Here is a 24,405-nt window from a genome sequence, read left to right on the forward strand (position 1 = left end):
AGAGCTTTTGAGAAAAGCCCAATTCCAAGTCCCATCCCAGACCAAATGTGGTCCCAAGACTAGCTGGTACAGATCTCACCTAGGAATTTATTAGAAATATGAATTCACAGACCCCATTTCAGAGCTTTTGAATCAAACTCTGGAGTTGTTCCCAGCCATCTGTGTTACAACAAACTCTCCAGGTTTGGATGTAGCTGAAGTTTTCTATCCACTCTTTGAGCACCCCTCAAAGCCCAGTCAGTGATCATGGACTGTGGAAGTCAACACAGAAAGCAGTAGTAACAAACTTACCTTCAGGGCACCTTGGGGTTATCATGCTATTGGTGGTGGGGTAAGTTGGCTGCATGTTAAAATTTCTAGAATCATTTCTTTAACTCAGCAATTTCATTTCTAGGAATCTATTCTACTGAAATATTTTATGTGTGTACAATATGTGCATCTAAAAGCATACTACAGAATTATTTATAATTATGAAAAATCAGACCTAAAGTGAATAGGTTAAATAAATGTTGATCAACCCTATTATGAAACACCATTTAGCTTTTTAAAGCATGTGGCAGGTTTCCATGCATAGGCATAAAATGAACTACACGGTACATGGAAGGGAGCATAGATCTGTCCACCTTGGAGCCCAGCTGCTGCTCAATTCACAGATCTGCTACTGATTCACTGTGAAGCCACCCAAGTTTCTTAACCTTACTAATGTGAATTAATATCCATTTTCCAGATGAAACTAACACCAAAACTCTACTGAGGCTTAAACAACAAATAGCTGTATGAAAAACAGTACTTAGCATACAGCACAGGCATGGAAATATTTGTTAAATCACAAAATATACTGCTACATAAAAGTTGTGAAACAATTTTTAATCTCAGTTGAAGATACACACATGAATTTATACATGGAAAATCTATGTAAGGCTATATAAGACTAACATCAAGGAATTATTCAGAGTGGTTTCCTTGCAACATAGAACTCGAGCTAAAGGCATAAAACTCGTTTTACTTTTAAAATTAATTTCATGCAAATAACATATATAGAAAAAAATTTCACAATGAGCACTGAACTTTAAAAAATTAGAACATGAATGGGAACATGGACATGCCAAGGCTCTCCACCCACAGAGACAGCCTTGCTCTGTAGCCAAGGCTCTTCCCAAGCTCCTGGCTCCTGGCTCTTGCTTGGGTTGGAAGCCCAGCTGAGAGGACCTTGCAGGTTCTTGTTCTCCCTCCTCAGTGTCTCCTGGCCCTCACTGCTCTCTTCATAAGTGTGCTTGAGCTCGAGGATCTCAGTGCTAAGAGCTCAGGCCTCCTTCTGAGAGGCAGCCAGTAATGCCTGGGACTCCTCATGCTTCTGCTTTCCCAAGTCAGCAAGGGCCTCCTCAGAGTGCTGCTGATTCTGGTCCAGTGCAGCTGCTACAGAGCAGACCTTCCCCAGCTCAGACAGGGCATCCCCCAGCTCAAGGTGCAGTTGGTGCCGGGCCCTTTCCACAGAGGCATTCTTGGCATTGGCCACCTGCATGGCTTCAGCAATCTCCTGTAAGTTAATTGCCAGCTTCTTCCTGAGAGGGGCAGGCCCACAGGGCACGTGAGACATCAACTGTCACAGAGCTCATCAAGTCTGCCCAGGGCTCAGGTACCAAATAGGATGGCCTCAGAGGTTGGCTTAATAGAATGAAATAAAAACAGCTCCTTCTACCTAAAGAACCCAGTTGTCGGCTGGCCACTGTCCTCTGGCTCCTGTGACTGCATGGATTTTATTTCCCCTTTCTTTGCAGCCTGGACTTGGAACTCAGAATCTCTTTGAATTCCTATAAATATTTACTTATCCTAAAACTTTAATAAGCAATACATAATTTATTGACAATTTCAGAAGAAATGGGGGAAATAAGATTGTTCTGAACCCCTTACCAATAGTAAGCTATGTGAAAATCCTCACACTTAGTCTCTAAAAAGCTCCTTGACTGTGTTGCTTCCAGGAACCCTCATGCTCTCCTGCGCAGTCCCTCAACCTCTCATCATGTGGCTCCTAAACATGACACATTTTTTTCCTCTTAATGTCTTCTACATATCAGCTCCTGTGCTGAGATTTCTATTCATCCTAGATCACCCATCATGACGTGCACTTAACAGGTCCCAGTGCTCTTGTGGGACCCTTTAGTCACTCCAGCATCCTCTGTGATGGAGTGGTTTATTAAAGTGCTTCCTCCATCACCCCCATAACCCAGCACTCAAGAATTCTTCATGAATGAAATGTGTTCTCTTGCTTACGTCTCCTGCAGGGTTGCTGGCTGTCCCATTCTTACTCTCTCATTACACTTCTTAGATGAAAGGAACTGTATATGCCAAAGCTTTCCTGCTCCACTGCTATTAAACTGAAAAAGGTCCCCATGAATCAACAGGCGCCACACAACTTGTCCCATCAGTCAGAGCTCTCCAGAGGAGTGGAAACAGTAGAATGTATATATAAGAGGGGCTTATTAGGCTGGCTTACACGATCAGAGGCTGAACAGTTCCACAGTAGTTGTCTGCAGGCTGGATAGCTGAGGAAGCCAGTAGCTGCTCAGCCCAAGAAGCTGGAAATCTCAGAACAAAAGGGACCAGTGATGTAGCCCCAGCCTAACACTGAACACCTGGATGCCCCAGGAGAGTGGCTGGTGCAAGTCCATGTACAAAGGTTGGATAATCTATCATCTGATGTCCAGAGATGATGGCAGCAAACAAAACAACAGCTAGCAGGCAAACAAAACAACACTTCAACTGAAGAAGAGCTGAGCATGTGGGAGCTGTCCTTTTCTTCTTTTCTTCTGCATTTTGTTCCATCTAGTCCCCCAGTCCATTGGACCAAACCACCCACATTCAGTGTGAGTCTTTCTGATTTCTCTGACCAACCTGCCAAATGTTCTGGAAACTACCCCCAGAAACACAACCAGAGTGTGCTGTGTGCTTACCAGTTTTCTAGGCATCGCTCATTCCTACCAAGTTAACAACCAGAATTAACCATCACAAAGTTCAATAGAGCAGTGTGGTAATAAGCCCCCACCCTCTTTGTTGGGTGGAATCCTACAAAAACCAATCTCTGCTCAGCATTCAAGACGGTTCTGTGCTTAAGCAAAAACTCTTTGCTCACTGAATTTCTGACTATGTCACCTCACCTCATTTCCTCTTCCTAAGAGGAAATCTCGATAATTTATCCAACCTAAAACAGGAGTCTTATAAAATAATTACATTCATTGTGACTACTTTAGAAATACTTGATTAGTACCCAGAAAACAGGAGTGTACTTTGGGTGACTGACCATGAGGGACTCAGGACATGAGACTTTCAATGTTAAAAATGGAGAATTCCAGGGCAAATTAAACAAATAGGTCACCCTTACATTACTGATAATTTTATATTACATTGAATTAATAACAGCTACCTATTTAGCTGTTTAACTTGCTAACCATAATACCTACTTAGTTGCTTAGCATATATAAACGGATGAGAGAGTGTAAGAAATCAAATTCTTATTCTTGGAGAACCTTGAACTTCAGTTAAAAAAAAAAAAAGCAGTAATTGTACTTAGGTGAGCTTGAGTCTGCTAAACTCATAAGAACCCCATCCAGGAAAGCAAAGCAAGCAGATCTTCAACTTTCCAAATTGAAAAGCATAGGACCCTAAATATATTTGTAGCTGTCTCTCTCTCTCTCTGAGGTGATTTAGAAATAAAGCTTTATCTATTTGATGTTCAAATAATTTTTATATCAAAAGTATCTTCAAATACTACCATGCTTGCCTATTACTTTCCTTCAGTTGTCACATTGTGCAAAACTAGTTCGAACAAATTCATGTGGTCAAAAAGCAGTCTGTACTTTCTTTCTTTTCTACCCACCTATGTTAGGCGATTATTAATTGCCATAACCAGAATAACAAGAAAAACTTAAAGCAGTAAAGATTTATTTTAGGTTCACCATTTCAGAGGTTCAACCCATGTCTGGCTGAGTGCATTGTTCTGGGGCTGAGGTGAGACCAAACATAATGGAGAAGGGCATGGGAGAAAAAAGTTGCTCAGCTTATGACACTCAGGAAGCAGAATGCCAGAGAGAGCATGAGGAGCCAGGGACAAAATATAGTCCAAGGACATGGCCCCTATGACTTACTTCCTCCAGCCACATCTTGGCTATCATTACAACTCATTAATCCATTCAAATCATTAATCTATCAAATGGACTATTCCACTGATGAGGTTAAAACTCTCATAACTCAATCACCTTTGAACATTGCCACATTGCCTAACATATGAGATTTTGAGGGGGCACACTTAGCTGCTCAGGCACTAAGAGGCTACTGCAGCCAGGGTCCAAAAAGGCCCAGCTACTATTTAAACTGGTAGCAGACCTTGGCATATTCCATGTGGTGCTGTTTCTGCAGGAATGCAGGATGCTGAAGTTAAGAGCTCATGAAGGCTTCCACTGAGATTTCAAAGGAAGGCATGGTATTTTAGGCAAAGAGTAGCAGAGTCAGAATTCCTGGGGTCAACCCAAGAAGGTAGAAGTAAGAGATATGAGAATGTGGACCTTCTGCAAAAAAAATCTGCAGTCTATGGACAGAGTCAGTTCAGGAGAGAGGCCATGTGGGTTGCAACCAACAAGGCCATAGGAGTAGGGCTGCCCAAGCCTTTTTGGGCCCACATCTCCCCACCACATGTCCTAGATGCTGGACATGGAGATAAGGAACTTAATGTTTGCCCTGCTTAGTTTGGGTCTTGCTTTGATCCCATGGTCCAACTGCACCCCCCCCACACACACACCTTCTTTTTTTTCCCCCACCTTCTTTTTTTTTATGACACGATTTCCTCTGTTTTAGAATGGGAATGTTTCTTTGTAGCCATTGCATAGTACATGTGTGTGGATTAGTAAGGATTCTCTAGAGGAACAGAACCAATAGAATATTTATATGTATGATTATAAAGAGGGAGATTTAATAGATTTGCTTCATCATCAAAAGCTGGATTATCCCACATGGCTGGCTGCACACTAAAGAGCCAGAAAAAAAAAAAAACAAAAAAACAATAACTGCTCAGTCCAAGAAGCTGGAGCCTCAGAACATGAGGGCCCAATGATACAGCCTAAGTCCAAGACTAAAGGGCCAGGAACTCCTTGGAGAATCACTGTTCAGAGTCCACACTGAAAGAGAGAAGGCTGGAGTCCAACATCCTCAGATAATGGCAGCAGCAATCAACACACCTACTAAGAATAGAGCTTACAATGCCTTAGATTCCTCCTCCTCCTGCTTTTTGTTCCATCTGGGGCCCAATTCTATTAGCTTATGACGCCCAATTCAGGTTGGAGGGGTCTCTTCTCAGTTGCTGCCCCACATGCCAATCATGTCTGGATGTATCCCCTGTGGGACACAAGAGGAGATAATACACATGCTAATTAACTAGTCATTCCACAATCTAATGTGATTCTTGTAGACACATCCAGAAATTTTAATCCTAGATATTTTATAATCCAATTAAGTTGACAATCCAGATTAACCATCACACCCTTCTCCTGAGAAACAAATAAAATGATAGGTAGGCACCTCAACTTGAAATCTTGAAATTAGAAGAAAAAAATATTTACTTCAGAAGCAAATAACAGATATGATATAAGGAGGCATTGCAGTTCAAAGCCCCATTTTTCTAGGGTCCAAAGTTTTTGTAAAATAACTACCACAGGTATTTTTAGTACCTGTCATTCCAAAATCCTTTTTAAGTCACTGCAGATACAGAAATGGATCACTTGGTACCCCTTCTGGGACAGAACACAGCAGTTGTTCCACAACTATACAGTAACGTAGCTCAATGATTTAGTTGAAGACCAAAAAAGAACATCATTTCTGGTTGAAATTAAAAAGAAATGTATTGATCTGCACTGGATCTTTGCCAAGCTACCAGGCCAGGGACACATCCGTTTCAGTAAACCCTTAATGATTATAAGCTGAGGTTAATTTGATGCTTTCTCTCAAATATATAGTCTCTCAACCTCTAAGCATAACATTTCAATACTGTACCCTGGTACGGGGTCTTCATTTAGCTAGGCTCCAAATTTCTATAGCTCCTGAGAGAAACTTTTAAAACCTCTTCATGGCATTGGCTATGAAATTGATATTCTAACCTTATGGGTGGCCTGGGGATGACCTCTTTTTAAAGCAACCTCTGTCCCATAAGGCAGGCTGATAGATGCTTATACGTGTCTAATCTTCCCTGCCCATTTTTCAAGAGACACATTTGTTAGTCTATAAGTTATATACCAGAGACACAACGATGATGAATATATATAAATATATACACACAAACACACACACACACACTCAATTATTTAGGTGTTCCAAATAAAATGTAGTATTTTAAGTGATATCCCAATTTTCAGACCATAGTGAAAAGATATGTCTTCAATAAAGATTTCACTTATACCACTATAAAGAGTCTTCTTTCTTCCCATGGACTTCTTTATAGTCTCTACAATTTTAAAAATATGTTTTAGCCTTCTAGAGTATGTGCTTCTTGCCACCAGTGATGATTTAGCTTTGGTCTTGGGCTTGCTCATGCATGATGCAAGGATTTGCTAAATGCATCATGAGACTTGAAGACACAGTTATTATTCTCAGACCCCTGTGTGTGATCAGCCCCAGTTGAAGGACAGTCCTGCCGTACTCACCTAGCATCCTCCAACTCTTCAATTCTCTGAATGACATCATATTCATAATTCTTTCTCCACTTTAGTATTGACTTTGGATGGGGTCCAGTGCAGCTCAGCCTTGACCTCTGGTTCTTCCTCACAGAAGGTCACAGTTATGCCTAATTGACAGCAGATATTCAAGGAAACTCTGGGACCAGAGGGCACACATGTTTTAAATAGGTATCAATAATGAGGAAATTCTTAGAGGTGACAAAACTTTTTTAAAGATAAAGTTAATAACAACCTGCCACAATTCAAGCAGAACTTCAACCTCATAAGATAATACCAGGGATAAAATTTGGGACAAGAAAGGATAGAGAGTAACCTTTGCCATTAAAACAGGGAAGAGTCCTATTTATGGATATGGCAGTCCAACTATGTGGGATTCAGTGATGGACAGGCTTGGAGTTCTAGAAGAACTTGGAGTCCTGGAGAACACAAAGGTAGCAAGGAGAGACTCATTATCAATTAGGCACTAAGATTTGTTTTAACTGATATGTGAGACTCAGATCTTGTGTGAATCACAAAGAACCACTGTGATTCAGACTAGACTTTTCATTCTGTGGTTGAGGAAACATCTTTAACCTCACCTCTGAAAACTTCACCTCTCATCATAAAATAAAGCTTCACAATAAAGCTTTCTATAACTAGTCAAAATGTTCTATGTGAACATTGTCCAAGATGATAATGAGAAGCCACATGTAACTATTGAACAGAGACTGTCCAGAACATGAGTAGTCCAAATTGAGTCTTTAATTTCATTTTAATTAATGTATATTTAAATTTAGGTAACTACCTGTAGTATAGTAGTACCTGCTGAGTATAATGAACATTTCTGTCACTTAAATTTTGGTCTGGCCAACCCATCAGCATTATTCCTGGGAGGTAACATCATATAGTAGAAAGAATAGGGACTTGACCAATGTTCAGGGTCCATTTCACAAATTAAAAACAGAATCATCTTAGGCAACTGAAGCTCTGAGCACAAAGCTTATTTAATGGCACCCACAGCCAGACATCCTGGGGCTGAGGAGCATTAATACAAGTTGAGTCTGAGCAGGACACAGGATTTGGAATCAGACAAACTTGGATTAAAATTGTGGCTTCTCTTCTTCTTTAACATGTATTTTTGAGTACCCTTTTAGGCATTAGTATTGTAGAAGTAAAGGAGATAAAGACTTTGACCTAAGGAACCAGAAAAAGAATAAGAGCATACACAAAAATCAACATGTAAACTAACAAACATTCTAATAGTTTAAAAAAAAAACACCAACATGATATATAAAGTTTGTGTTCTTGTCGTCATTCCTCAAAGAATTGGGAGAGAATAGCAGGTATAACAATTCTAAGGTATGAATTATAAGGGCTTATTTAAGAGGCAGACAGGAAGCCAGTTCAATTGGAGGATAGTAATGAGGTAAGCAGATGTGTGAGGTAAGTTCATAGGAGGAAACTGGATCCCAATCAAGGTGGCTTTGTAGACTAATGGGAAGCCCCTGTGAAGGCAGCCAGGAATATTCTCTAAAATCTAAATCAAGGCATCTCACTATACAAATTCGTTCACATTGCATCTCCAGTTGTGTGGCCTTCATCATGCTGTCTTCTTAGAGCCTTATTTTTTTCATGTGTAATGTAATTCTACCTGCTTCATACAACCGATAACAAAAAAATGAGATAACATCAGAGAAGTATCTAGTAAAATGTCCATGTATAAACAGTGGTAGTACTTTAAAAACATATGTGATATACAAATTAAGTAGAATGAGGGAACAAAATTCTACAATTATTATTATGGTTTGCATGTAGAATGTCCTCCATAAAGCTCATGTGTTGGAAGCTCTGTCACCCATGTAGCAAGGTTCTGAAGTGGGGCTTTCAGGTAATGATGGAATAGGAGAGCTCTGACCTCATTAGTGAGTTAATCCATTTGATGGATTAATAATTTGAATCAACTACAAGGTGATAACTGTAGGCAGGTGGGTGTGACTGGAGAAAGTCGTCCTGGAAACATGCCCTGGAAAATTAGACCTTTTCCCTAGCTTTACTCTCTGTCAATCTCTTTGCTTCCCAGCTGCCATGAGCTGAGAAGCTTTCCTTTACAATGTCCTACCACCATGGTATTTCTACCTTGGAGCCAAATAACCATGGACTGAACTTCTAAAACCAGGAGTCAAAATAAATTTGTCTTCTTCTAAGTTGCCTATTTTTAGCTATTTTGATCACAGAGGTGAAATCTAACAAAAGTATGTTGATTATAATGATGAAAAGCTAACATAGTACTAAGTTCCTATGTTCTAGTACCTCCACCCTCAGGGTATACGTCTTTTAGTGAGATCATGTATAAATGAGGTACTTTGGCATCATAATAGAAAGATACCTTGAATATAAACTAAAAATTAGCCTTAAGCACCAGAACTTGAAGTATTGATCTTTTGTCTTTCCACTATGCTTTCATTCTAAAGAGTTATTTTCCTTTTGGTCATCTACTAACATTATTTCCATAGGAAGAAATGACTAATTTCTACAACTCAAAAGTAAAATAATATTTAAGCAACTTTAGCTACACTTCTTTCATTCTAGTCTTTGTTTAATTACACTTTTTGGTGAGCAATTCAGGACCAAATCTATAGAGACTTACTGACAGTCTGTTCAGTTAACAATGCAAAATGGAAGCATATATTTTGTTTACTCTAAAGCTGATAAACTATAGAAGTGATTTTAATCACTGAGCAAAATATTTTAGTCATCAGCATTCTTCCTAGTACTTACAAGGTCCAGCATGGGTTCTTCTTCATTACATCTATAGCACTTCTCTCTTCATCTTTTTTGGGGGATGGGGTACTTATAATTGAACCGAGAGGTGCTCTACCACTGAGCTACATCCCCATCCATTTTTAATATTTTATTTAGAGACAGGGTATAAATCGCTGAGACTGGCTTTGAACTCACCATCTTCCTGCCTCAGCCTCCCAAACTGCCAGAATTACAAATATTTGAACACTTATTTCTTAAAACACAGTTAATGATGAGAAATAATTTTACCCTGATTTCCCACTCTAGCTATCTTAGTTCTTCAATTTATGATAAAAGTTGTCTTTTCCTTGGTAAATTGATTTATCAGAGCCCCTTTTTCGTCCAGCCTCCTTAGGAACTCAATTCCAGAAAGTTTGTATAAAATAAATTATTAAGAGACTGACATCTCTAGGGCTGGGATTGTGGCTCAGTGATAGATGCTTGCCTAGCACATGTGAGGCACTGGGTTTTATTCTCAGCACCACATACCAATGAATAAATAAATAAATAATTTGAAAATTCATCAACAACTAATAAAAATATTTTAAAAAGAGATTGTCACCTCTACTTGACTTACTGAATTTAAAGACACACAAAGTGACTCCTACTCACATGTGTTTGATATTTTGGAAGACTCTAATAAGAGTTCTATTATCATCAAAACCATAGAACTAAGTCTTCTAAGGACACACAAGAACCCTTAAAACAGAACTGATGTCTTACTAGTATGAGTCAATAACAGATAATAGCTACTATTATTAAAAACCTTTCTATGCTCTAGGTACTTTATGTATACTATCTAGGTTAATTCTCATAACTGCTTGGTAATGAAAGTACTATATTATTGTAGAGGAAGAAATCATTTTGTAGAGGAAGAAATAGGGCAACTCACTTAAATGTGAGACAGAAATAATCATAGCTAGTAGTTGGTGGACATATATTCAGCTGAAGTTCTTACCATAAGAATATCACTATACTTTTTCTTCTATGTCATACTCCCTTATTTATTATATGTGGTTCTCGAAATTTATGGCTATATAATTTTTAGATAATTATAATATTTTTGTCTTATTTGTAAATGAAGCTAGTGTGTTAATCAACTTTTTGTTACTATGAAAAGTACATGAGATAATCAACTTATAAAGTGAAAAAATTTATTTTGGCTCATAGTTTTAGAGGGTTCAGTCCATCATCAGTTGACCCACTGCTTTCAAAAAGGCAGCAAATAATAGTGGGATCATGTGACAGAGCAAAATTGCTCACCTCTTGGCTTGGAGTAAAAGAAAAGAAAGAGGTGGTATTAAGAACCCACCATCCCCTTTAAGGGCATGGCCCCAGTGACCTTAAGACCTCTCAATAGGTCATACTTCTTAATGTTTTTACCACCTATTCTAATGGTGTCAAGCTTGGGACCACATTTTTAACACATGGGTCTATGGGAAACATTCTGGATCCAAACTATGGTAAAGAATGATGGAATGAAAAACTGCTAATGAAAACTGATCATGAATGTATTTTGTAGACTGAATTGCTAAATTAATAAGACAGTCATTTAAAGGTATGAAATGTGACCACAAGAGGGGGGAATGCCAATACATTCTACTTCTTTGCTTGATTTGTTTATTTTTATTAGTTCTAGTTAGTTATATATGATAGTAGAATATATTTTCACACTTTGTACACAAATGTAGCATATATTCCTCTGGCTATACATGGTATAGAGCCACACCAGGAGTGTAACCATATGTGTATATAGGATAATAATGTCTGTCTCATTCTACCACCCTTCCCTTCCCCACAGTACCATCCCCTGTTACTCCCCTCTGCACAATCCAAAGTTCCTTCATTCTTTCTGACCTCTTCCCTTAACTGTGGGTCAGCATTCTCTTATCAGAGAAAACATTCAGCTTCTGTTTTGGGGGGGAATTGACTTATTTTTCTTAGCATGATATTCTCTAGTTCCATCCATTTACCTGCAAATGCCACAATTTAATTCTTCTTTAAGACTGAATAATAGTTCATTGTATATATTTACAACATTTTCGTTATCCATTCATCTGTTGGTTCCATAGTTTAGCTATTGTGAATTGAGCTGTTATAAATTTTGATGTGGCTGTGTCATTGTAAGTATGCCGATTTTATATCCTTGGGGTATAAACGGATCAAAGGGTGGTTCCATTCGAAGTTTTCTAAGGAATCTCCATACTGCTTTCCACAGTAGTTGCACCAATTTGCAGTGCCACCAGCAATGTATGAGTGTACTTTTTTTCCACATCTTCACCAATACTTATTGTTGCTTGTATACTTGATAGTTGCCATTCTGACTGGAGTGGTTTGCATTTCTCTAATTACTAGAGATCTTGAACATTTTTTTCATATATTTGTTGATTGGTTGTATATTTTATTCTGAGAAGTGTCTATGAAGTTCCTTAGCTCATTTATTGATTGGGTTATTTGTTTTTCTTGGTGTTCAGTTTTTTGAGTTTTTTATATATCCTGGAGATTAGTGCTCTATCTGATGTATGTGTGGTAAAGATTTTCTCTTACTCTGTAGGCACTCTCTTTACATTGATTGTTTCCTTTGCTGAGAAGAAGCTTTTTAATTTGAATCTATCCCATTTATTAATGCTTGGTTTTATTTCTTGCATTTTAGGAGTCTTGTTAAGAAAGTCAGTTCTGAAGCCAACATGCTGAAGATTTGGGCCTACCTTTTCTTCTATTAAGTGCAGTGTCTATGGTCTAATTCCTAGGTCCTTTATCCACTTTGAGTTGAGTTTATACTGCATATGGATTTCCAGTTTTCCCAGCACCATTTGTTGAAGAGGCCATGCTTTTGGCACCTTTGTCTAGTATAAGAAAACTATATTTATGTAGGTTTGTCTCTGTGTCTTCTATTCTATACCATTGGTCTACATGTCTATTTTGGTACCAATACTTTAACTGCACAAGTCCAATGTTCTACATGATGAATGGGTTTTTTAAACTATGAGTAAACTTGTGCCAAATAAACATTGGGTTATGGTAGAGCTAAATAAATGCCTCTTCAGCAGAGTAAATCTAAAGCTTTACAATATCTTTTAAAATTACTTATAGCATTACTCTCCATACACCATTATAATTAAATTACCATTGTTTGTATTGTTCTATAATTTGTCTTAATGAAAATAAACATAATAAAAGTATTTTCAAATTGATATGTTCACATTAATTCATCAATTTATGATGTTTATTTTCTAATATAATTACTCTTCACTGAATTTGTACTACCTCCTTCATATGGGAGGGATAATTTAGTTTAAGTCAATCTAATACTAAATGATGCTTATTAGTATCTGAATCTGCAGGTTGGATAGTGAAGAAGCAGAGTAGGTCACTGTCATTTTCTACAGGGCACATAAACAAAGGATTACAGGCTACGTAATGCTCTTGTTTGTGTATAAAATAAAACAATTTCTTTAAAAGTATTTTTGTTGAGACATAATTGGATTTGATGTTTGTTTTTACTAAAAACATCACCATGCACAATATTACAAAAGTATTTTAGTATGAATTCTTTGAAATTTTTTATTTTGTGCTTCTAATATTATCTGTAGAAGATAAAAAAGGCACATTGACTATCTTTATGAATAAAGAAAAATACTAAGCAAAAACATCAGTTTTCCTATTAATTTGAGAACCTATGTTTTAGTCCATTAAACAACATTTAGGTCATGAGCATTTCTGAGCATGGTCAAAACAATGTTCTCATTTATCCTTTAATTTTTATATCTCAATAGAGAGTTATTAAACTTTAAATTATTTTTTTGATTGACTTTTTAAAAATTTCATTATTTTTCTTTAAGGAATTCTAAGCTCTTACTACTGTACACCGTAACAAAATTGGACAAGCAGAACAAAACGGAGAAAAATCATTGTGATTTGAAATTTACTTTTAGTTCACTTAATGGATTTCACCTTAAACAAATCAAAATGAAGAATGATGACTTTCTGAAACACTTAAGAGAAAAGTACCCACAGAGTAAATTTAAAACCAGCAAAGTGGAGAATGGTTAAATATAATTTATTATAGATAGAAGACTTGTGATTTTTTAAAAAAAGTTAAAAATATAAGAAAAAAATCTCCAATCAAGTAGCTGACCTGCAGAGATAAAAAAGATATGCTACAACAACAAAGTTACTTAAGATATTTTAAAATTACTAATCATATAAATTAAATGTGTTAATGGATAATGAGATATTAATAATTACTCAAAAAAACTAAATGTAATAATATATCCTTGCCTTAGGTTTTTTAAAAATATGTTGATTAGTGGCTGTTGGAATTGGATGATGAAGATTAAGATAAATTTGTACTCATCTTCAAACCTTTTCCTTTCCTTTTTATTCAAGCTATGAACACACACAGCCAAGGCACCAGATCCTGTGTTCTGAAGCCCTGACAAACTTTCAACTAAAAGATGCAGTGGAATATTCCCCAGGAGCAGCACTGCAGAAGACCAGTTTTTTCATTATCCAACATATTTGTGAATGGGAAGGGAGGGGCATAGAGACAAAGGCTGAATACAAGTAGTTCTTTCAAACTGTAAAATGAACATACACAGAATTTTCACTGTTCAATACACTAGGTCCAGAAGACTAGTCCATGTTCTGCAGAGTCAATGAGAAATGTGCATATAAACAGAGAAAGTAAATATATATATGACCCACAATCCATATTTTTCCATTTATTTGTAGCAATGCAAAAGAAAAAGCACAATCATATGTGTCTATGCCTCCCATAAAAATTTACATCAAAACAATTAACATGTAAGCAAAAGTAACCATGTTTTTTTTAATGTGGATCAATGAAAATAAAAATTTTAAATTCAGGCATTGATTTTGAAATGGAAATAATTGAAGCAACTTGAATTAGTTCACTTTTTTTAAGGTTTAAAGCTATTTATTTACAAGTATTTAGCACTATAAAATAAACACTGATATATTGGGTCCTAGTTAATAGCAATATGTATCATTTGAATGATCATACTATTTAAACAACAAACTACACTGAAAAAATAATGCTGATAAAATTCTTAATCATAATATTATTTTTTTTAATTTTTTTCAGTTGTTGATAGACCTTTATTTTATTTATTTATATATTTATATGTGAACCTTAGAATCAAACCCAGTGTCTCACATATGCCAGGAAAGTGTGTTATCACTGAGCCATATTATTAAACAATAAAATATATGAATTGAAAATATGATTGCTTGAAATTTGTACATGGAAGTAAACTCATTTGTGATTTGGAATTTATTTTTAGTTCACTTTTAGCGTATAACATAATCTGAGGGGCAGTGGAGGGCTGAGACCCAAATGATATCTTTCAAATGAAGAGAAGGATAAAAATGCAAAGCACCATTCTTTATCCTTTCCTTCTACATGAATGCTGGATCATTTGCTATTGTGTCACAGGACTCTGACCCAAGTTTCATGTTATTTTCCAGAATATTTTCTCTGTGTTGTTCAGGCTCAATAGGTCCTGTTAGTCTGTCGTCAAGTTCAATAATTCTACCCTCTGTCCTCTCCATTCTACTATTGAGCCCATCAAGTGAGATCTGAATTTCTCCTATCGTCTTTTTCAATTCTAGAAGTTCCATTTGAATTTTAAATAATGTCTATTTATTTTTCTTAATGTGGTCTATTTTCTGTTTCAAGAAAATTTTAATTGAATATTAGAGCATTTTTATAATGATCACCTCATAATATTTGTCAGATAATTCATAATGTGGATAACTATTATATCTAAAACTTGGATCTTTCCTCTTTTCCAGATGATATATTTTATTTCTTATTTTTACATTTCTCTCAAAGCCTTGATGTCACTCAAAGGACAGTTCAGAGTAAAATTTCTCACCAGCTAAAGGGAGAGTTTCAATAGTTATCATCTCAGATGGAGCCAGGAAGAGAGAACTACTAAAGGGACTTGCAGGGGACTGTGACATGCTGGCACATAGTGCAGTGCACAGTCTCTGAGGACCGCCATGGGATCCCAATATCATAATAGATGGCTATGTTTTCTTTATTCCTTACAACTGGCCCTTTGAAGTAAAAGGGAGGGTAGGCATCATATTTGTGTAAAATGTTTTGTGGAAATTACTAACAGTTTCTCAACATCAAGCCTTCTAGTCTTTTGCATTTTCTCTTTTTTTAATTAAAAACATTATTTTTAAAGTATGCTACTTTTTACTACATTGTTTTACTATATTTTATTTTTTACCTTTAAAAATATTTTTAGTTGTAGATGGACACAATACCTTTATTTTATTTATTTATTTTTTCTATGGTGCTGAGATTCAAACCCAGTACCTCACATGTGCTAAGCAAGCACTCTACCACTAAGCTACACCCCTAGCCCTGGTTATACTATTTTAGATCTAGGCACACACAAATTTTATTCACAGACCTGAAATTTTGCTAGTTATACTTCTTTTTTTTTCTTTTTGCACTGTGGAGTGAACCCAGGAGCACTTAAAAATCTTTTTATTTTGAGACTGGGTCTCACTGAATTGCTTAGGGCCTCATTAAGTGACTGAGGCTGGCTTTGAACTTGGAATCCTCCTGTCTCAGCCTCTCCACCCGCTGGGATTATAGACATGCACCACTGCACTCTGCTGCTAGTTGCACTTTTAAATACATTCTTGCTATGCCAAAGAAAAATGTGTCACATTTTTTCAATACATGTTTTTTGTTGTCTGAAAGTACTGTGTTATTTAGAACAATAAGAGATATAACTTAGTTTTGGTTAAAAATTAAGGAACTGAATAGTGTATCAGAAAGAATATCTGAATATTTTTTATCCAATCTCAGAAATAAATTATATCTCTGCAGATTTCCACACGGTCTGTAACTGACCCTATTCCTATACCTCTTGGTGATTCAAATGTCAACAATGATGCCAAGTCTTCAGAAAAACAGAAACATAGGACAAATTTGACCAATGAAGAGATGATGGAGAAATTAAGTATGTTACCTACATTCCAAATTATTCATGAATTAACAACCTTTTTTAAAACATGTTAACTGGATCCAAGTCTGGGGATATAACTCATTATATATATCACTCACCTGGTGTGTGCAAGGCCCTCAGTTCTATCCCCAACACTACAAAAAAAAAAAAAAAAAAAAAAAAACAGGTGGATTGTAATATGTGCCTTTTATTTTACCTTAAGGCAGAAAGAAAAGTTGTTTCCCTATAGGAGTAATTGCTTACATTAAAATGTAGTGAGCTGGGCATGGTGGCACATGGGTATAAGACCATCAATTTAGGAGATTGAAGCAAAGAATTTCAAGTTCCAGGTCAGTCTGGGTAACTGAGACCCTGACTCAAAATAAAATATAAAATGGCTGGGGATATGGCTCAGGGGTAAAGTGCCCCTGATTCAACCCCCAGTACCACCCAAAAACAGTGAAAGCAAAGTAATATTTGTTTTGTTTGTCATGGCATTTGAAACATTATGTATTGATAGTGAAGTCAGTCCCTTTGGGAGCAATACTTCTTTCCTGTGAACCAAATATAAAGGATATGAGCATGGATGTAGTTGGAAACTTTATCAAAGGAGGTTTGTACATATTTGTCCAAACCTATAGCTTTTCAAAATAGGAACGTATAGTAATAAGATATATCCAAGGAAAAACACATTTTCCTTGTCTCTTTTAATTCATTTACTGTCAGTGGCCTGAATACAGCATTATAAATAATGTAAACAGTTCCAGGAAGGGAGTAACAATAAGGTCTGCTTACAAGGCTCCAGTAACTATAGTTATAAAGAAGAACGTGACCTAGAAGGCTCAAGGAAAAGTACTCTACAGATGGTTTGTTATAGGCACTTACATGCTCAACATTTGTTCTTGATTCCTCAGTGCTTTCTAATATGAAACTGCTTTGACTGTGGAATACAAATATTTAGATATAATAGGACTTATCTTAGGAGGGCTGCTGTTTTAAAAAAAAATAAACCAGAATGGTAATTGTGACTATTCATTTGTGACCTTTAGTTATCACATCCCCTGTCTTTATGCCCTTAGCTTCTTGGCTTGAAGCTTAGTAGCTAACTTGAGATTGAGTACCTATATAAGATTATTTATGGGAGTTTTCTTTTTTTTAATATTTTTTTATTTTATTTTTTTTTAGTTATCGGCGGACACAACATCTTTGTTGGTATGTGGTGCTGAGGATCGAACCCGGGCCGCACGCATGCCAGGCGAGCGCGCTACCGCTTGAGCCACATCCCCAGCCCCTGTGGGAGTTTTCTTGATATGTCCCTGTCTTCTTTGAGCTCAAGTAAGTAAAAATTTAATGTGATTTTCTTATATTTTGACTTACTGGCCTTAAGAATTTACATTATAAATTTATATCCAACCTCCTAATTTTACCATTTCTTGTCATGACTTTGAACATTCCTAAAATATATACATAATAAGTTCATATTAGAGTAATCTCTACAGTAGGAGGTGGTTTCCTAAATATATTGAAAGAAGAAATACTGAAATAGTTGGTAAAGCCAGTTAGGATTATTCATTTGACTATCATTCATTTATTATTACTAAGAGTAGTTTCATAACTTTAGTGTGTAATAATACATGCAGTGGAGAAGAAAAGCAGAGTGAGGAATTTCCCAGGAATTGCCAAGTTTTTGTTTATTTTTGGTACTGGGGATTGAACCCAGGGGTGCTTTACCACCAAGCTACACACCAGCCCTTTTTATTTTTTGTTTTGAGACAGGTCTCTCTAGGATTCCAAGACTGATCTCAAGCTTGTGATTCTTTTGCCTCAGCTCCTGAATAATTGGGATTACAGGCAGGTGCCACCACACCCTGCTGGAATTGCCATTTGGAAAGGTGTACATCCTGAGAATCCCCTGAGGCTTCAGGCAGACTAGAACAATTGGTTGTTCTGAAATGTCATGAATTTTAAGAAAGTGATTAGTTAGGAATCCTAACCTAAGGGAGAGTATGTGTCTTCTTGTTTCTGATACCTTTTTGCTTTTATTAAGTTTCTTCAGTGTTTTGTTGGAAACAAATCATTGTTGAAATTTGATGTGTTTGAAAACCACCGGTTTAAAATCAGTAGAATTTATTAAAAGGAATAATGATACCAAAAGTTAATTTGCGTTTAAAATGCTTGACTGAGCTTTGAATCTTGTTTTTGTTTAAAATAGGAACTATTGTGAGCATTGGTGACCCTAAGACAAAATATACAAGATATGAAAAATTTGGACAAGGGTAAGTGCTTATGATTGTATTGTCATAATGTTCACTACTTACTGGGTATTGGCATGAGCTCTCCCCTTCCCCTGACATTGGGCACTCACTGTATTCTATGACCGGTACCTTAGAGGATTTCTGTGAATACATAATGCAGTTGTTAAAAACCCTCCTTGTTAGCAATAACTTTACATCATTGTTTCTACTTGAATGTTATTTCTCATAAATGACAAGGGATTATTATATGGAAAAATTGCCCATGACATATTTAAGAGACAATTTTACTATAGAATTATAGGCCAAAAAGCATTGATTTGAGGCCGGGTATGTAGTTCAGGGTAGAGCATTTGCCTAGGATACATGAGGTCCTGAGTTCCATCTCTGGCATTGCAAAAACAAAAACAAAGCAAACCAAAAACCCATGCATTTAGCTGGGTATGATGGTACACACCGATAATACCAGCAACTCAGGAGGCTGAGTTGGGAGGATTTCAAGTTTTCAGCTAGCCTCAGCAATTTAGTTAGATCTTAACATAAAAAGGACTGTGGAGTTAGCTCAGGGGTAAGGCACCCTGGGTTTAATACCCACTACTAAAAAAAATTAATATTTAAAATGTTTTTGAATTTTATCATTGAGTATTAATCTTTGGGTCTGTCACTCTGATTTTGTTCAATAATTTGTTTTTAAAGTATACTAAGCTTTTTCCTCTATTGCTTGAGAGCAAATTAACATCTTAAATTTTTAATGTTGCTAACCTCTAGAAAATGTTCTGTGAATTTAGAAAGAAATAGTAGAACGCAGAAGCAAAAACATTTGGAAACTTTCTTATGAATTTATTTTTAACAACTAAATTTAGTTCAGCACTGATTTTAATAATCATAAAAAATTGAAAATCACCTTAATATTTTGAACATGATAATAGATGTTATATATTGAATAATTAGTAATGAATGAATAAGACAAATAACTATGTATATGGATACATATCAGAAATCCAGGTGAATTTATTTATCTATTTTATTTATTTATTTATTTGTTTGTTTGTTTATTTATTTATTTATTTTTGGTACTGGGGATTGAACCCAGAGGCCCTTTACCACTAAGCTACTTTCCAGCTTGAAGTGTTTGAAACTTGCTTGTGCCACCATGCCTAGCCAGATGAATTTTAAAAAGCAAATTGCAGAGAAATACATAAACAGAAACATCATAGTTAAATGTGTAGAAAAGTACATGGAAATGATGCACATCTGTTAGACCAGGACGCAAGAAAAGACCACTGACTCCAATTAAAATCAAATTAAAGCAAGCTTATTATTTCGACCGGCCGGGCTGCCTTTCCCTCCCAAAACGGCGGGAACAAGGCTTCTTTGTGGCCCAGTTTTATAGCCCAAAAAGTTACACAAAGGGGGGGGTTACAGATAACAACACTCTGAGGAGCATAACACAAGTTTACATTTTTGCTGGCCCCAGCATCAGAATTTATGGAGATCTTAGAGACTCAGAGAGGGTCATTGTCCGGCCAGGGAAGGCCAGAATTTATGAGGCGTCACTAAGGTTTAGGAAAGGGTTGTTATCTGGTCAGGGAAAACCGGACCTGGGTGAGTTCAGGGCACGGGCAGGCATTCCAAGTAGGTTCAGAATTTGCAGTAATTTATAGTAAAGCCGAAATTATCTTTTCATGGTTTTATGGCGAGATGCCCAATTTTAAGAAAGGTTGGGTCTATCACATCCAATCAGGATAAACATCAAATACAGGTTGCCCTTGGGTACAGGGAGAATGCCATATGAAAGGGCGAACCAGGAATCTTCAAGATTATTTGCAGTTCTTTGTTTCTTAAGCAGGGAACTGTATTCATGAGGGTATGTTATTTGTTATTTTTTAAAATCTTTTTTCCCTATATTTTTGTAGGTCTGAAATATTTCAAATAAAATTTTGGCTACAAAGATTGCCTCCTCTTTTTCCTTTCTTTCTTTTTTTTTTTAAGATGCTAAATCTTCAGTGGTTTTGATCCTTTTTCAATTGTGAGAAGGGTTAAGTCTTTGGATATTATAAATGGCTGTGATTTAGAAGTCTTAATTCTGATTGTGTCTTTTTCCCAGTAGGTCTTCTGGTACAGTTTTTACTGCTATTGATGTGGCTCTGGAACAAAAGGTAGCAGCTTTCTCATATTTCTAAATGTTATGCTAGTTTTTTGTTTAGAAGAAAAACTAGATAAAGCTAAGCATAAGCAATAGGAATATATTTTTAAGTAGGATATATTGTAAGAATTAATCTACATAATTAAAAAAATTTAGATGTTGATGTACCTTCATTTATTTATGTGTGATGATGAACATCAAACACAGTGCTTCATACATGCTGGGCAAGCACTCTAGCACTGAGCCACAACCCCAACCTGCTAATCTATATAATTTTATAGCCATTCTCATTTTATTGGAAACAAAGAAGGAATTATATCATGAATAAGTAAATATTTTAAAAAATATTTTCCTAGGTTGGAGTGAAAAGAGGATAATTGCTGATACTGGACTGACCTTAGGTTGGTTAATCAACTTCAACATAAATCTGAACATATTTAGGGTCTGGGTAGTGTAAAACACTGTACATAGTCAGTGTGCAAGTAAAACTGGTACTTGTCAGTTATAATCTCACTATGTAATATTGTGTGTGACTATAAGTTAGTAACTGGTTGGTGTTTGTTATTTTCTAAGAATTAGGAAAACCATTGATTTTTTTTTCACTTCTGTTTCCATTAGAGGTTGTGATAAAACAGATTAATTTACAGAAACACTCACAGAAGGAACTGATCCTTAATGAGCTCTTGGAGAAGAAAGAATTAAAGTATCCCAACATAATTCATTCCTTAGACAGGTAAATATGTTTGAGGTTCTTTTAAACATTGGGATAATATGGACATTTCTAATCTGGTGGTTCCATGGAGGCTAGTCACTTTGAGGTGTCAGTAGTGAGAAGGAAACTTAAAAGAGAAAGAGGAGAGGTGAAAATAACATATTCTAAGTTGGAAGGTCCTTTTACCACAAGGATATTTCTTAGCAAGTGACAGAAGGCTGCTAAATGTAGGATATTGCTGATAGTGTGTATATTCATGCAAATGATCAGAAGCAAAAACATGAGGAATGGTCAACTGGGATTCATGTCTTAACCCAGAGAGATGACTAGCATACAATTGTTAAATGTTTAGATCAGTTATTAATTCAAATGCTGTTCTTCATGGGCAAATTATATATGTTTATCAAAAGCTCATTTAGGCGAGGTGCAATAGCACATGCCTGTATACCAGCAAATGGGGAGGCTGAGACAGGAGGATTGCGAGTCCAAAGCCAGCCTCCACAATTTAGGAAGGGCCTAAGCAACTCATTGAGACCCTGTTTCTAAATAAAATACAAAATAGGGCTGGAGATGTAGCTCAGTGGTTGAATGCCCCTGAGTTCAATCCCCAGTACCCCCACTCCCCCCAAAAAGCTCGTGTAGTTTAGAAATTGATGTTTAAAAAAAAGACAAAATGGAAAATTAAGTATATTTTTTAAAAGTTATTATGCAAATGAAAGAAAGACTACTAGTAAAAAATAATACTAGTGGTTATATTATAGGTTTAAAGGTGATTTTCTTCCATATATAAATTTGTTTAGGGTGGGGAATTGGTAATATATTTTGAGACTTTAGCCCTAATTATGGAGTATGAATTCATGGAAATAAATTTTCAGGTACATTTCTCTTCTTTTTAAAATAATATTTCAAGTCAGAAATTCCAAAGCCATAGGCTTTGGAATCATTAGAACTTGACTTCAGATGCTGATTCTATCACTTACTATGTGATCTTAGATGAGTTCTTAACCTCTCCAAGCTTCTGTCTCTGTATCTGCAAAACAAGACCAATAATCCCTATGTTATAGGATTATTTTGGTTGGAAAACTCCAAAATATACACCTAGACTGCTATTATGGGCAAACTATGACTTTAAAATCTTAATAAATATCATAATGACCCTCTGACTTTTTGTTCTGTTACATAGTAACTTTCCAGTTTTCTTCTTTTTTGCTTTCAAAATATAGCTCTGATGTTCTATTATTATGGTGCTTAATATTTGAGTTCTTGAACATAGAGGGTCACATGTTTAAAAAAATAGAATGTAAGTTTTGTATGTTCTATTTTTAGTTACCTGGTAGGAGATGACATGTTTGTAGCAACGGAATACCTTGCTAGTGGGCCACTGACTGATGTTGTTACAGCAACCTGCATGGATGAGGCACAGATTGCTGCTGTGTTCAGAGAGGTGAGTTTGCTTTCTTTGGGATAAAGTAGGGTGATGTGGGGTTAGCAAGAGATGATTATGGGGCTGGTGTTGTAGCTCAGTGGTAGAGTGCTCACCTAGCATGCATGAGGCACTGGGTTCAATCCTCAGCACCACATAAATGTAAAATAAAGACAATGTGTCCACCTAAAACTAAAAAATAAATATTAAAAAAAGAAAGAGATGATTAAAAGGAAGGTTTTCCTACACGGGGAATTTTTATCGTACACATTCTCTGCAAGATATACCATATTGTTGCACCTCAGATGACAGTTTCAGCCCTTCACATATAGGATACCTTGGGAATGAGTTATAGGTCCTTTGTTATTTTTTATTTATTTATTTTGCTTTATTGGGGATTGAGTCCAGGGGTGCTCTACCACCAAGCTAAATCCCCAGCCCTTTTTATTTATTTATTTTTTTTCATTTTTAAGACAGTCTTAAAAGTTGCCTAGGCTGGCCTGGAACTTGTGATCCTCCTACTTCTGCCTCTGGTATAGCTGGGGTTACACACATGCCCTGCCTGGTTAAGGCCTTTGAAGAATGAAATTCACTGGCGAATCTCATTATAGTCATCACAATAGTTTATTATCCAGATAGGGCTCTTCTGAGAATAACTGGGTATGCTATTAGAAATATGCCACTCAGCCAGGTGTGGTGGTGCATACCTGTAATCCCCGTGACTGAGGAGGTTGAAACAAGAGGATTGCAAGTTCAAGACTGGCCTCAGCAATTTAGCAAGGCCCTAAGCAACTTAGTGAGACCCTGTCTCAAAATTTAAAATAAAAAGGGCTGGAGATGTAACTCAGAGGTAAAGTTTCTTTATGTTAAATCCTCAGTATCCCTCTTCTTGTGCCCACCCCTGCCCCTTGAAAACCGGGAACTAAAACTATCACAGACAAAGCAAGACACATGTCTACTTTTAAGACCTTTAAGTCTGCTTTTGGCTTCATTGAAGGTGAAGAAATTGATTGTTTCTTTTTTTTTTAATGAATTTCCAGGTGTTCTATTTGCTTAGGCTAGTAGAATCTTCCAAATTGTCTCAGTCTAAGCCAAAAATAAGTGTCCCATCTGTCTAAGTTTTTGTATAGACTTAGATTAATGGTTTGCTTATTGTCACTGAAATTGATACTACTCTGTCCTGATGTCACAGGGACCATTGTAATAAATGACAAAGTTATAATAGTTATGAGGAACTATTATATAAAACATAGTGAATTATGAACTTTGTATAGTACATAGTGAATTATTTTTATTAAGGTAACATTCTTGGGATGTTGTGAGTTGTGCTCTACCCACGAAGGAAGGAAATATTAACTCTTTCATAGTTTTGAATATTAT

At 36.2% G+C, this 24,405-nt stretch overlaps 1 pseudogene; it reads left to right on the top strand.

Annotated features, from left to right (window-relative positions):
* The first annotated feature begins 7,084 nt into the window (after positions 1–7,084).
* LOC144253422 (serine/threonine-protein kinase PAK 2-like) overlaps positions 7,085–24,405 on the top strand; it is a 32,873-nt pseudogene continuing 15,552 nt past the window's right edge.

The sequence above is a fragment of the Urocitellus parryii genome, chromosome 2 (assembly GCF_045843805.1).
Source record: "Urocitellus parryii isolate mUroPar1 chromosome 2, mUroPar1.hap1, whole genome shotgun sequence".
NCBI lineage: Eukaryota > Metazoa > Chordata > Mammalia > Rodentia > Sciuridae > Urocitellus > Urocitellus parryii.